The sequence below is a fragment of the Oryctolagus cuniculus genome, chromosome 7 (genome assembly GCF_051225735.1).
Source record: "Oryctolagus cuniculus isolate XC-2025 breed Fujian yellow rabbit chromosome 7, ASM5122573v1, whole genome shotgun sequence".
Classification (NCBI taxonomy): Eukaryota; Metazoa; Chordata; class Mammalia; order Lagomorpha; family Leporidae; genus Oryctolagus; species Oryctolagus cuniculus.
This window is the reverse complement of record NC_142873.1, coordinates 16,155,001-16,165,808: the sequence shown is the minus strand read 5'-3', so window position 1 is coordinate 16,165,808 and position 10,808 is coordinate 16,155,001. Positions and strand designations below refer to the sequence as shown.

The following is a 10,808-nucleotide window of genomic DNA, read 5'->3' as shown; positions in this document are numbered from 1 at the left end:
GAACCCGGTGTGCCAGCGCTGCAGGTGGAGGATTAGCCTATTGAGCCGTGGCGCCGGTCTCTAGTTCTATGTTAAAGTGAATTGAAAGGCCTCGATTATTTATGTTGTTTTGGAAGGGAAGAAAGTAGACTTCCAGTTCGTTTTTAAAAATCAAGAAAATTTATCTTTAAGTAAGACATTCCATTTCATTGTGAAGATGATTAATCGCCTAGAGAATCGAGGCAATACATAAAATAATTTAGATAATTCAAAACCAAATAACCACCTCTTACAAAATGCTACAGTTTTCCTGATGCATGCTCCCTAGGAAAATTATTCACTTGCCCTTGAATTCGGATTCATGCTGCTAAAATTGTTTCACCTCAAGTTTAGATCAGGTATACAAAAAGTGCTCAAATTTGTAGACAGCCATTCATTATGTCATTCACTCTGTTTTGTGAAATATAAAGTTTCAGGATCCTTTTAGAACATGTGCATTGATAATACTTCCACAGTTAGTATGACTTAGAAGGGTTGACTATCAAAAGATATTCAGTATGTCCCGTGACCCCACAGGTCCACCAGAACCCCAGTATACACTGAATTGCTCCCCAGGCCCTGTTTTTTGCTTATTTGTTTGTTTTTTTGTACCAAAAGACACTTCCATTTTTTACTTTTGTTTTTTTTTCCATTTTTTTCATTTTTTATTTTATTTTATTTTTATTTTTATTTTTTTGACAGGCAGAGTGGACACTGAGAGAGTGATAGAGAAAGGTCTTCCTTTTCTTCCGTTGGTTCACCTTCCAATGGCTGCTGTGGCCGGTGCACTGCACTGATACGAAGCCAGGAGCCAGGTGCTTTTCCTGTTCTCCCATGGGGTGCAGGGCCCAAGCACGTGGGCCATCCTTCACTGCCTTCCCAGGCCACAGCAGAGAGCTGGACTGGAAGAGGGGCAACAGGGACAGAATCCGGTGCTCCAACCGGGACTAGAACCTGGGGTGCCTGTGCTGCAGGCGGAGGATTAGCCAAGTAAGCCGCGGTTCTGCCTTTTCTTTTTTTTTTAAACAGCGCTTCTGCTCTAAGGAATTCAAGTTAAGACAGTGCCTCTGGCTCACTGTGGGGCCTGGCGGGGGCGGGGAGGGGCATCCGCCTGCTGCCATCTGCAGCGTGAGGCCTGCTAGTCCTGGTCGCCACCGCTGTACAGGTCGGCCCGCTTCTTGAACCTGGCCCCCAGTCGTTGAGGTAATCGTAGTCTTGGTCCTCGGAGCTGGACGAGTTGAGGGAGCTGACGGAGCCTGCATGGAGCTCGTAGTGGAAGATCAGCAGGGAGTCGTATGGGGGTGCAGTGGGGTCCTTGTCCGCTGCCAGCAGGGAGTCCTATGAGGGTGCAGTGGGGTCGTTCTCGCTGCCAGCAGGGAGTCGTATGGGGGTGCAGTGGGGTCCTTGTCCGCTGTCCGGAGCCCCTCACTGATGAATTGTCCATGTCCCCTCGTGTGGGGCACAATGGGCCTGGCCGGGTACTGGGGCTTGGCGCCCACGGGCCGCTCGTCCACTAGCCACACGCGGGGGCCTTGCTCAGGGCGGGCTCCGTGACCTTGGGCTGCTGCAGCTGGCTAAGATCATAGTCCTGGTCCTCTTCACCACCGCCCACCTCATCCTACTCCAGGATGTTGTCGCGCACGTCGTCCTAGTGTTCTATGAGCAGCTGCTTCACGTGGCGCTCCTTCTCCTGCCGCTTCATCCACAAACAGCAGGACCATGGTCAGCAGGATGACGGTGCAGAGGAGGGTGGCTGCAGTGGCGCCTGTGCCCAGACCAGCCACTGCCAACAGACCAGTGGCGGTGCAGTCCCTGTTCTCGTCACACGGGCACACCTGGACCTTGATGATGGACATGTTGGACAGCGGGGGTTCCCGGAGTCTGTGACGATGATGGGGACGTTGTACATCCCGGCGTCCAGGTACAGGACGTGCAAGCTGAGCTGAGCGTAGTCACCGTTCGGGCGTGTGATGGTCCAGTTCTTGCGCACGGCGGCCGGGACGAAGGGCAGCTCGAAGATGTAGGGGCCGATGTTAGGGTCGGCGTCAGCGGCCGTGATGTTGATGGCGTTCAGGTTGGGCTTCCCGCAGATCTGCGCCTCCTTGGGCAGCAGCTCTGGGGCGCTGTCATTGATGTCCATGAGATAGAACTGCAGGGTCCCGGTGCCGCTGGCTGGGGGGATCCCATTGTCAGCTGCCAGGAAGGCGGCGTTGTAGACGTTGTTGCTGATGTACAGGGACTCGCGGTCCAGCATGGCGGCCGTGCTGATGTGCAGCCAGTTTGCCGGGTCTGACAGCTCCGAGTATCTCACTGCCTGCTGCATGAAGCGGTCGGGGTCCACGGTGGGAAAGGTGGTGAGCACGGTGCCGGGGGCACGCCCTCCTCCAGGCGGATCAGCTGGTGGTTGGAGGGGAAGTAGGGCGCCTCGTCGATGTCCATGACAGAGATGGTCACCCCCGCCGTGGACTGGAAGGACATCCAGGGATCTATAGTCAGTAAGTAAAAAGACTCCTGTATTTACTCTAATTCAGCATAACTTCTATATAAAGCTGGTTGACGGTGTTATAATGTTACTGAAATTTGGCTAGATATAGAGAATAGAATTTATTGATTTGAAATTATAATTATTGAAAGAAAATATAATTGATGATAAAGGTATAAAAATCGTCATTTGAAATTTGATTTATGTAGCAACACACACACAGACACACACACACTCTCTCACCTAAATTTCTGAGTATGGCTGAAGACTGTAATGATTTCTGGTCTAAAGGAAACGATATTGTTAGTTATTCCTCCTCTATGGGAAATCATGAGGATGTAGGCAAGTTACAAAAGCCTTTGTCTTGGCTATGATTTCCAAAAAAAAGAGAGGGTTGGAGGAGATGAACTCTAGACTTCTTTCTGAATCTAAAAATTGTTAATTTTCTAGAACTCATTGTTTCAATCATTCTTGCCATTCTGCATTTTGAATGCAATGCATTTTAATTGAACCCTAAGTAAAAACAGTATCAGACAATTTATTTCTCACATCTCTCAAATACATTTTTAATGAGGATTTCTGAAGAATCAATGTAGGGTTTAGGGAACAAAGAAGAAAAAAATAGAAACAGAAATAAATGTTTTTACACTTTTGGTACTGTTTGGTCTTGGGAAATCCAGTAAATGAGAAACTTGTTATAACATGCACTTGTATGTATGTTCTCATATGCATGCCTGTGTGTGTATGAAATATGTGAGGAAAAAAAGACTAGTTGGGAGATATGTGAAACAAAATCACAGAGTGCGATCTTTTATTGAGTTCATGAGTGGCTTTTAAAACTCTTTACTTCTAAGGTTTTAAATTGGTTTTAACAATATTTAAATAACAGTTCACTTGGTTAAAAAGGGAATAAAATTATAAGTATTACATATTACACAACGTTATGCCTCTTTGCTTTTCACAAAGTAAAAATAACTTGGACTGATCCTATAAATTTTAATATATACATCTATTTTTCCTACTGCTACCTTTATTTAATATTTTCTTTTATTTAGTAACAAATTGCCTATACATGTTGGATAGTACTTGATGATCTGACTTGTGTTCAAGTAACTGTTATATAGTCAGAAGAGCATAATATTATTACAGGTTTTTGTCTCTTAATTGGCCAACGTTGCAACATCTGTCATTTTTTGGGAATCAAATTTTAGTTTCAAAAGTAGTGTGAACAGTCTGGCGCAGTCATATCGCTGTGACTTTAGTTTAATCTACTTGGCCCTCCTCCCTCTCTCACTGATCACCTTGCTACCCTTAAAGCTCCCTTTATTCACAAAGTTCCTTTTCACTTTATTGGACTCAATACCAACTCCTTTCTGGCTATCAATTCTGCAGAATGTGTTGGCTTACTCCTGCAAGGTCGTTCATAATTATACATAGAATGTTTATACTTTTGTTGGCATGATTTTTCCTGCCCATAAAAAGTAAAATGCTCTTGCCAACGCCGTGGCTCAATAGGCTAATCCTCTGCCTTGCGGCACCGGCACACCGGGTTCTAGTCCCGGTCGGGGCACCGGATTCTGTCCCAGTTGCCCCTCTTCCAGGCCAGCTCTCTGCTGTGGCCCTGGAGTGCAGTGGAGGATGGCCCAAGTGCTTGGGCCCTACACCCCATGGGAGACCAGGATAAGCACCTGGCTCCTGCCTTCGGATCAGTGCAGTGTGCTGGCCACAGTGCACTGGCCGCGGTTGCCATTGGAGGGTGAACCAACGGCAAAAGGAAGACCTTTTTCTCTGTCTCTCTCTCTCACTGTCCACTCTGCCTGTCCAAAATAAATAAATAAATAAATAAATGCTCTTCTCAAGTAGTGACATTGGAACACAGGGAACTAAAATTTAACCACTAATAAATGGATTATTAAAAGGAGGTAATTGCAGAAACCAGTGAGAATATTTCTGGCAGTGTACTCCCTTTTTTTTTTTTTTTTTTTTTTTTTGCATTTCGGCTTGTATGGACTCCCTGAAGGTAACACTGCCCAAATAGATAAAATCTGAGTTGAAGTGAAAATAACAGGCAAAGCAGGCAAAGTATTATAGAAGTGTGAACGTAAAATTTTTCTGTGATTTGAAAATCCCTTTAGGGACTTTTTGCGTTAGTATTATTTTTCTCCCTTTCTCATAACAACTGGAAAGGCAGTTTCACTACAGCTATTAAAGGACCACATCCTCTAGTCACATCGACAGACAACAAACAGCAACTGCCCCTTCTTTGTCCCTATCCTTTGACAAAGTTTCTCAACACCACCCAACTGAAACAAATAGTAGGATTCTCTGTTTCTTCATTTTTGCCTTCTCTGAGACCACATAGCAGCATGAGCAAAAGATGCCTTCAAATTTTTACTTTTTCATATTAGGAAATGTGTGAAGTTTTTCTAAAACTAAAAAGTGGGAGGAATCCAAGGAAACATAAAGAGAAGGTAATTTGGATTACTGTAAATATTCCCCATACCCCAAACTTTGTTATCATAATAGCATCATCATTTACTTAATTTGATGTAGCAGTTAAGTCAATTGGTCTTTCTGAGACAAATTTCCCCTATTTATACTAGTATATTTGGAAAAGTGAATGTGAAAATAAGACAAAACGTAAAAAGCCTTACTGCAATGCTATGAAAGTTAGTAATAAAATTCAAACTGTAGACATAGAATTAAGTACCTGAAATTAATTTTAAAAATTGAGAATAACTGGTAGTTAGTGGTACATTAGCTTTTTGTGCATTGAATCCCCATTAAGAATAAACATAAACATGAATAAGTGAAAAGAAGAAAAACAAATTGAGTCTTTGAGGACTCCAGAGTACATCAAAACATTTAGGGCTTGAGAAGGGAGAATCACAAAGAGGATAAAATATAGAAGCAAACTCAAATTATTGGATGTATTTCCCCATAAAAAACTTACTATTATAAGGATGAAACTAATAATCCAAACAGAAAGTGGTGGCTATATTTTAAAAAATTTCTTATTCATGTAAAGAGAACAGATTCCATATATTTCATATACACAACTTTAAGCACATAATGACACTTCCCACACTCCCTCCCTCCTCCTTCCTTCCTTCTTAATTTTTGTGATAACATCCAATTTACTTTATAAACACAGGTGTAATACTCCATTATATAAAGAATGCAAGCAGAATGTAGAAAGAGCACTATTCTTTATGAGTATAGACAAGGGTTAGACACAATAATCAAATTTCTAGATATCAACTTCACGCACAGTAAACAGAGATTAACTTTCCACAACGTTGTGGAAAAGGAATATCAAAGCTGAATTTTTTGGGTTACCAAGTCAGTGAAGACTAACAAATTAGAGTGAAGGAAAAACTTTTAAGCAAGCCCAAATTTTGAAAGCACTTTTAAAAGTCAAGGCATTTATTGGCTTATAAAGTGGCATTGCATTAACAGATTTAACATCAAGAGAAAGTAATTGCTAGTAAATTAGGATGAAGAAAAGAGATTCCAGGAGTTTCACAGTATCAGGTAGAAAAAGAAAACGTGTTGTAGAGCCCACTACACATTGACAAATACCACATAAATACACACGTATACATACATTCACACCCACTCACATTGGATCTTGCGGTGCTAAAAAATAAGAATAAGAACGAATTGGAAACATATTTGCTTTTGCAAAATGGAAAACCTTGGTTTGATCAAACTCAACTACCACATGAAATGAAATGAATTAGTATGTACCTGTTCTAGCAGTGTGACATAATATTTTCTAGTAGAAGATAACTATATCTGGAATATCAATTTCTTTTTAATTTATTTTAATTTAAAGAAGCCATAATAAGTTCAAAAAACTACCAAGCCAGGAGATGGAAGAATAAAAAAGGAAAGCAAGCAAAGTAGCAAACTGTAGAATCCTACTTAGAGGTGATCCAAAAGTTGCAGTTCTCAGAGATGTGACAGATATTTTCACACAAAAAGGAAAAAAAAAAACAAGTAGAAAATACATATAAATAGGTATATATACATATGTATATAAATTATAAGCAACTAGTAGAAATTATAAAATGGAAGACTACAACAACTGGTATCAAAACACTAGAGATGTAACATCAGACAAGATCCCCAAAAAGAAGGATCATTGAATCAGTAGAAGCCATCCAGCTGGTAAGGGTTGAGATGCAAAGGTTGAAATGTACTTTCAAGACCATAATAGATACAGGACAAATGATGAAAGGTCTGACTTAGTGTAATTGGAGTCACGGAGGAGAAAAGAAAAATACAAGGCAGAAACTCTCTTGGGAGATAAAATGGCCAAGAATTTTCTAAAACTGATGAAAGACAAAAAATAGAACTCAAATTCAAGGGACTGTACAAACTCTAGGTGGGATAAATCCAAAGAAATCCACTTGTAGAACTATCAAAGTAAAACTGTAAAATCCGACAAAGAGAAATACAAGAAGGCAGCAAGATACTAACAAAAAGATATATTACCTTCAAAGGAACAAAAGTAATTCTGACAGGTCAATGCAAACAAAAAATGTTGGCAGCCTGAAGATGATAGCAAAATATTATTTAAGATCTGAAAGAAAATAACTATCAGGTTAGAACTCTAAACTAAATGATACAGCCTTGAAAATGACAGTGGATTAGAAAATCAATAGGTGGCATATGAATAGGAGGATCTGAAGTGTTAACCTTATCAAATGAGCAAAAGAGGAAATGTGTGATGTTGCTAGGGTTAGAGTTCTCACTGCGGAACAGAGGGAAGGCAAGCAAAAACCTTCTAGGGACAGAGTCATGGATTGCTCCAAGTTTTCTAGGGGGACATATACTGGCAAACAGAAAACATTTTGGTAGCCTTTTTAATGCCTAAAATTAAAATATTTCCTAACCCTCTGAAATTCTGTAATAATTAACAATAAGACTTCCTAAAATAGCAGTTGGCATATAATCATATTTTGTGAAAAAATAAGGTTATCTTCACAGTCACATGTTGCCTGTTACAGGTAATATAACAGAAATTATATAACTGATCAAACTAAACATTATAACATAAATCTTATTGATTAAAAGAATTGACCATTTTTATTGTATTTTTTTATTTAGTATACATTCACTAATGAAATAAATTTTGTTGACAAAATGATAAAAATGTTCATGGCATATGTATTTGTAGCAGTAAAATACTACTACACTTTCAGATTTTATTTTTTTCATAAAAAAGAAACTAAGAGTTAAAGGGGGAATAGTCAAAACTATATTAATAGATGATTTTGGTTTTATTTATTTTTTTAAGGAAGAAAGAATAAAGTTTGCCATTAAGTCTCTGTCATGGCTTGTTTCAGTCTTTCATTGCCATGTACCAAACCACCCCAAAAAACAATTTATCATTTTTTTGGAACTTCATTTTTCTTGAAATCTGGCTAGTGGTTCTCTTGCTCCATGTGTTGTTGGCTAATACTGTTGTCTTCAGCTGGTATGTCCAAGACAAACCCAATCCTCCAAGACTCTCTCCACATTGCTTCTCATGATTCAGCCCAAGCTTCTTTACAACATTGCAATTTTCTACAACTGCAGATTTTCTGCAATGAAAAAATCATTCTTTTATCAAAACACATTCATTGACATGGATTGACAAAGAGAAAATGGAGCATACCTGAATAAAACTTTTACGTCTGAATTTATTCTTGTATTCTTTGTGAATCCTTTTTGTTGATAGTACATACATTCTGAGATTTCCATTTAGACCTGAAGTGAAAGTGAAAGAATATGTTCTTACAAGATTTACAGAGAATTCCACTAACTCAAGTGGTCTGGATTGCTGATACAAGTACCTGAACTTTTTCACATTTTTTTCTTTACCTGCCTCTGTCTCCACTAAAAATCTTCATTATCTTGCCAGTCATTTAACTTGTATCTACCATATCTGATTCTATTGAGTCTTGATTTCTCACACCTTCTTATTAAAACCTTTGGCAGGCCCAAAGTATGAGCATTTTACTTAGTTTCTAATCTACTGCAAAAAATCAAAGCCCAATCCTCCTTTGATTAGAGTAACCTCTGTTGTAGATTCCCAATATTTGACCTGTCTACATCTATATATATTTTGATTTTATTTGTACTTCTCAACCTTAGTTTACTTTATTTCAGAGTTTTACACATCAGTTTCTTGAACATACTCTGAACGTTATGGCGTCAGAAAAATCTTATCATCTTTAAAAATCACAAGAAAGTATGTTCAAAAACCTTAAGGAAAAATCTAGTTTTAACAATGAATAGGTATATCCTGTGACTTCAGTTTAAATTACAAACTGCAATCTTCATTAATTTCCTTTTATATTTGAATCAAGGCATTTTTTTCAGATACAAAATTAAAAATGTTAATTACTAACACATTTAAGAAAAATAAAGTGTAATTATTTCTTGCCCTATTGCACAAAGATTTGTTAAGCGAAAGACTGTGTTAATTTAAAAGCTATTACAGTTATGATTAACCTTAATAATTGCAATACTCATTAAGAATATAATTTGCTCAAACTTTTAATTAAAAGTTGAATAATCATTAAAACTGTGTAATGGGAAAAGAAAGGGTCCTGAGTTCAAACACTTTTAATTTAGTATTAAATCTGGTGAAAATTCAAATATTTTTCAGTGTACTAATTGAATTAAATGTTTGACAGAAACTTATATACTTTTCTTCAGTTAGTAAGTCACAGCACACCAAAAATCCACTTTGTCTAAATGGTAACATCAGTGATATCCATGACCTCAACACTTTTAAAACAGCAATAGACAAATATTAACCTCATTCAAACTAGACACATTTCCTGATTCTTTATGGATTCTAAGGTATCCTTGTCTTTGGAGAGTTAAAAGTGAAGTAACAGGGGCTGGTTTTGTGGTATAGCCAGTTTAGCTGCTGCCTGCAGGGCTGGCTGCTCCACCACTTCTAATCCAGTTCCCTGCTACTGTACCTGACAAAGCAGTAGAAGGTGGTCCAAGTCTCTGGGACCCTGCACCCACACAGGAGACCAGGATGAACCTCCTGGCTCCTGGTTTCAGATCAGCTCAACTCCAGCCATTACAGCCATTTGAGGAGTGAACCAGCAGATGGACAATCTCACTCTGACTTTCCCTCTTCTTCTCTCTTTCTCTAACTGTGACTTTAAAATAAATTAATAAATCTTTAAAAAAGTGAAGTAACAGTCATTTAAAAAATTAACCTATTGCGGCCGGCGCTGTGGCTCAGTGGGTTAACGTCCTGGCCTGAAGCACCAGCATCCCATATGGGTGCCAATTCGAGACCTGGCTGCTCCATTTCCAGTCCAGCTCTCTGCTATGCCTGGAAAAGCAGTAGCAGCTGGCCCAAATCCTTGGGCCCCTGCACCCATATGGGAGACCTGGAAGAAGCTCCTGGCTCCTGGCTTTGGATCAGCTCAGCTCTGGCCATGGTGGACAACTGGTGGAGTGAACCATCGGACAGAAGACTTTTTCTCTCTTTCTGCCTCTGCCTCTCCTCTCTCTATGTAACTCTCTCTTTCTCTCTTTCTCTCTTTCTTTCTTTCTTTCTTTTTGACAGGCAGAGTTAGGCAATGAGAGAGAGAGAGAGACAGAGTGAAAGGTCTTCCTTTTTCTATTGTTTCACCCCCCAAGTGGCTGCTATGGCCAGTGCTTTGCGGCTGGCACGCTGCGCCGATCCGAAGCCAGGAGCCAGGTGCTTCCTCCTGGTCTCCCATGCGGGTGCACGGCCCAAATAACTCTGAATTTCAAATAAATAAATACATCTTTAAAAAATTAATCTGTAATAAATAACAGCAATTATGACACTGGCGGATATTAATAATGCATGCAGTATCAATCACAACTTTGAGGCCAACACACTAAACTAAATTTCTATACTTTTGTTATCAGTTTCTGATTTTTTTTGATCTTTTTATAAAGAGAGAAATGAAAAATGAACTTTCCTTTGGGATGTGGAGTCTGAATTAAATTCCAAATAGACATGTGACAAGAATGGGATAGAGCCATCATGGAGAATTAAAAAAAATACATATTTACTAAGAAGAATGGTTATTGCAAGTAGTGTTATCTTTCAGGACATTTTAAATTAAGTTTTTGAAGTGTGAATCACTTTTTTCATTACATAAATTTGTGAGAAATTTACTTTTTAAAATATTTTTATTTATATTAGATGACCAAATTTCATGTATTTCATATATACAGATTTAGGGCAGAATGATACTCCCCACTGCAGCCTCCCTACCTCCCATGCTCCGACCTTCCCAACACCTTCCTTTTA

At 39.3% G+C, this 10,808-nt stretch overlaps 1 long non-coding RNA gene and 1 pseudogene across 1 annotated transcript in view; both read right to left on the bottom strand.

The window, feature by feature from the left end:
* Nucleotides 1-730: 730 nt before the first annotated feature.
* On the bottom strand, nucleotides 731-2,500 carry LOC127488787 (cadherin-4 pseudogene; annotated as a pseudogene).
* A 5,138-nt stretch (nucleotides 2,501-7,638) lies between these two features.
* LOC138850286 (uncharacterized) overlaps nucleotides 7,639-10,808 on the bottom strand; it is a 43,474-nt gene continuing 40,304 nt past the window's right edge. Inside the window, exons 2-3 of the long non-coding RNA XR_011390021.2 lie at nucleotides 8,166-8,257; nucleotides 7,639-8,091 (exon numbers count right to left, since the gene is read on the bottom strand). This is a non-coding gene — a long non-coding RNA (uncharacterized LOC138850286). The remainder of the gene's footprint in view (nucleotides 8,092-8,165; nucleotides 8,258-10,808) is intronic.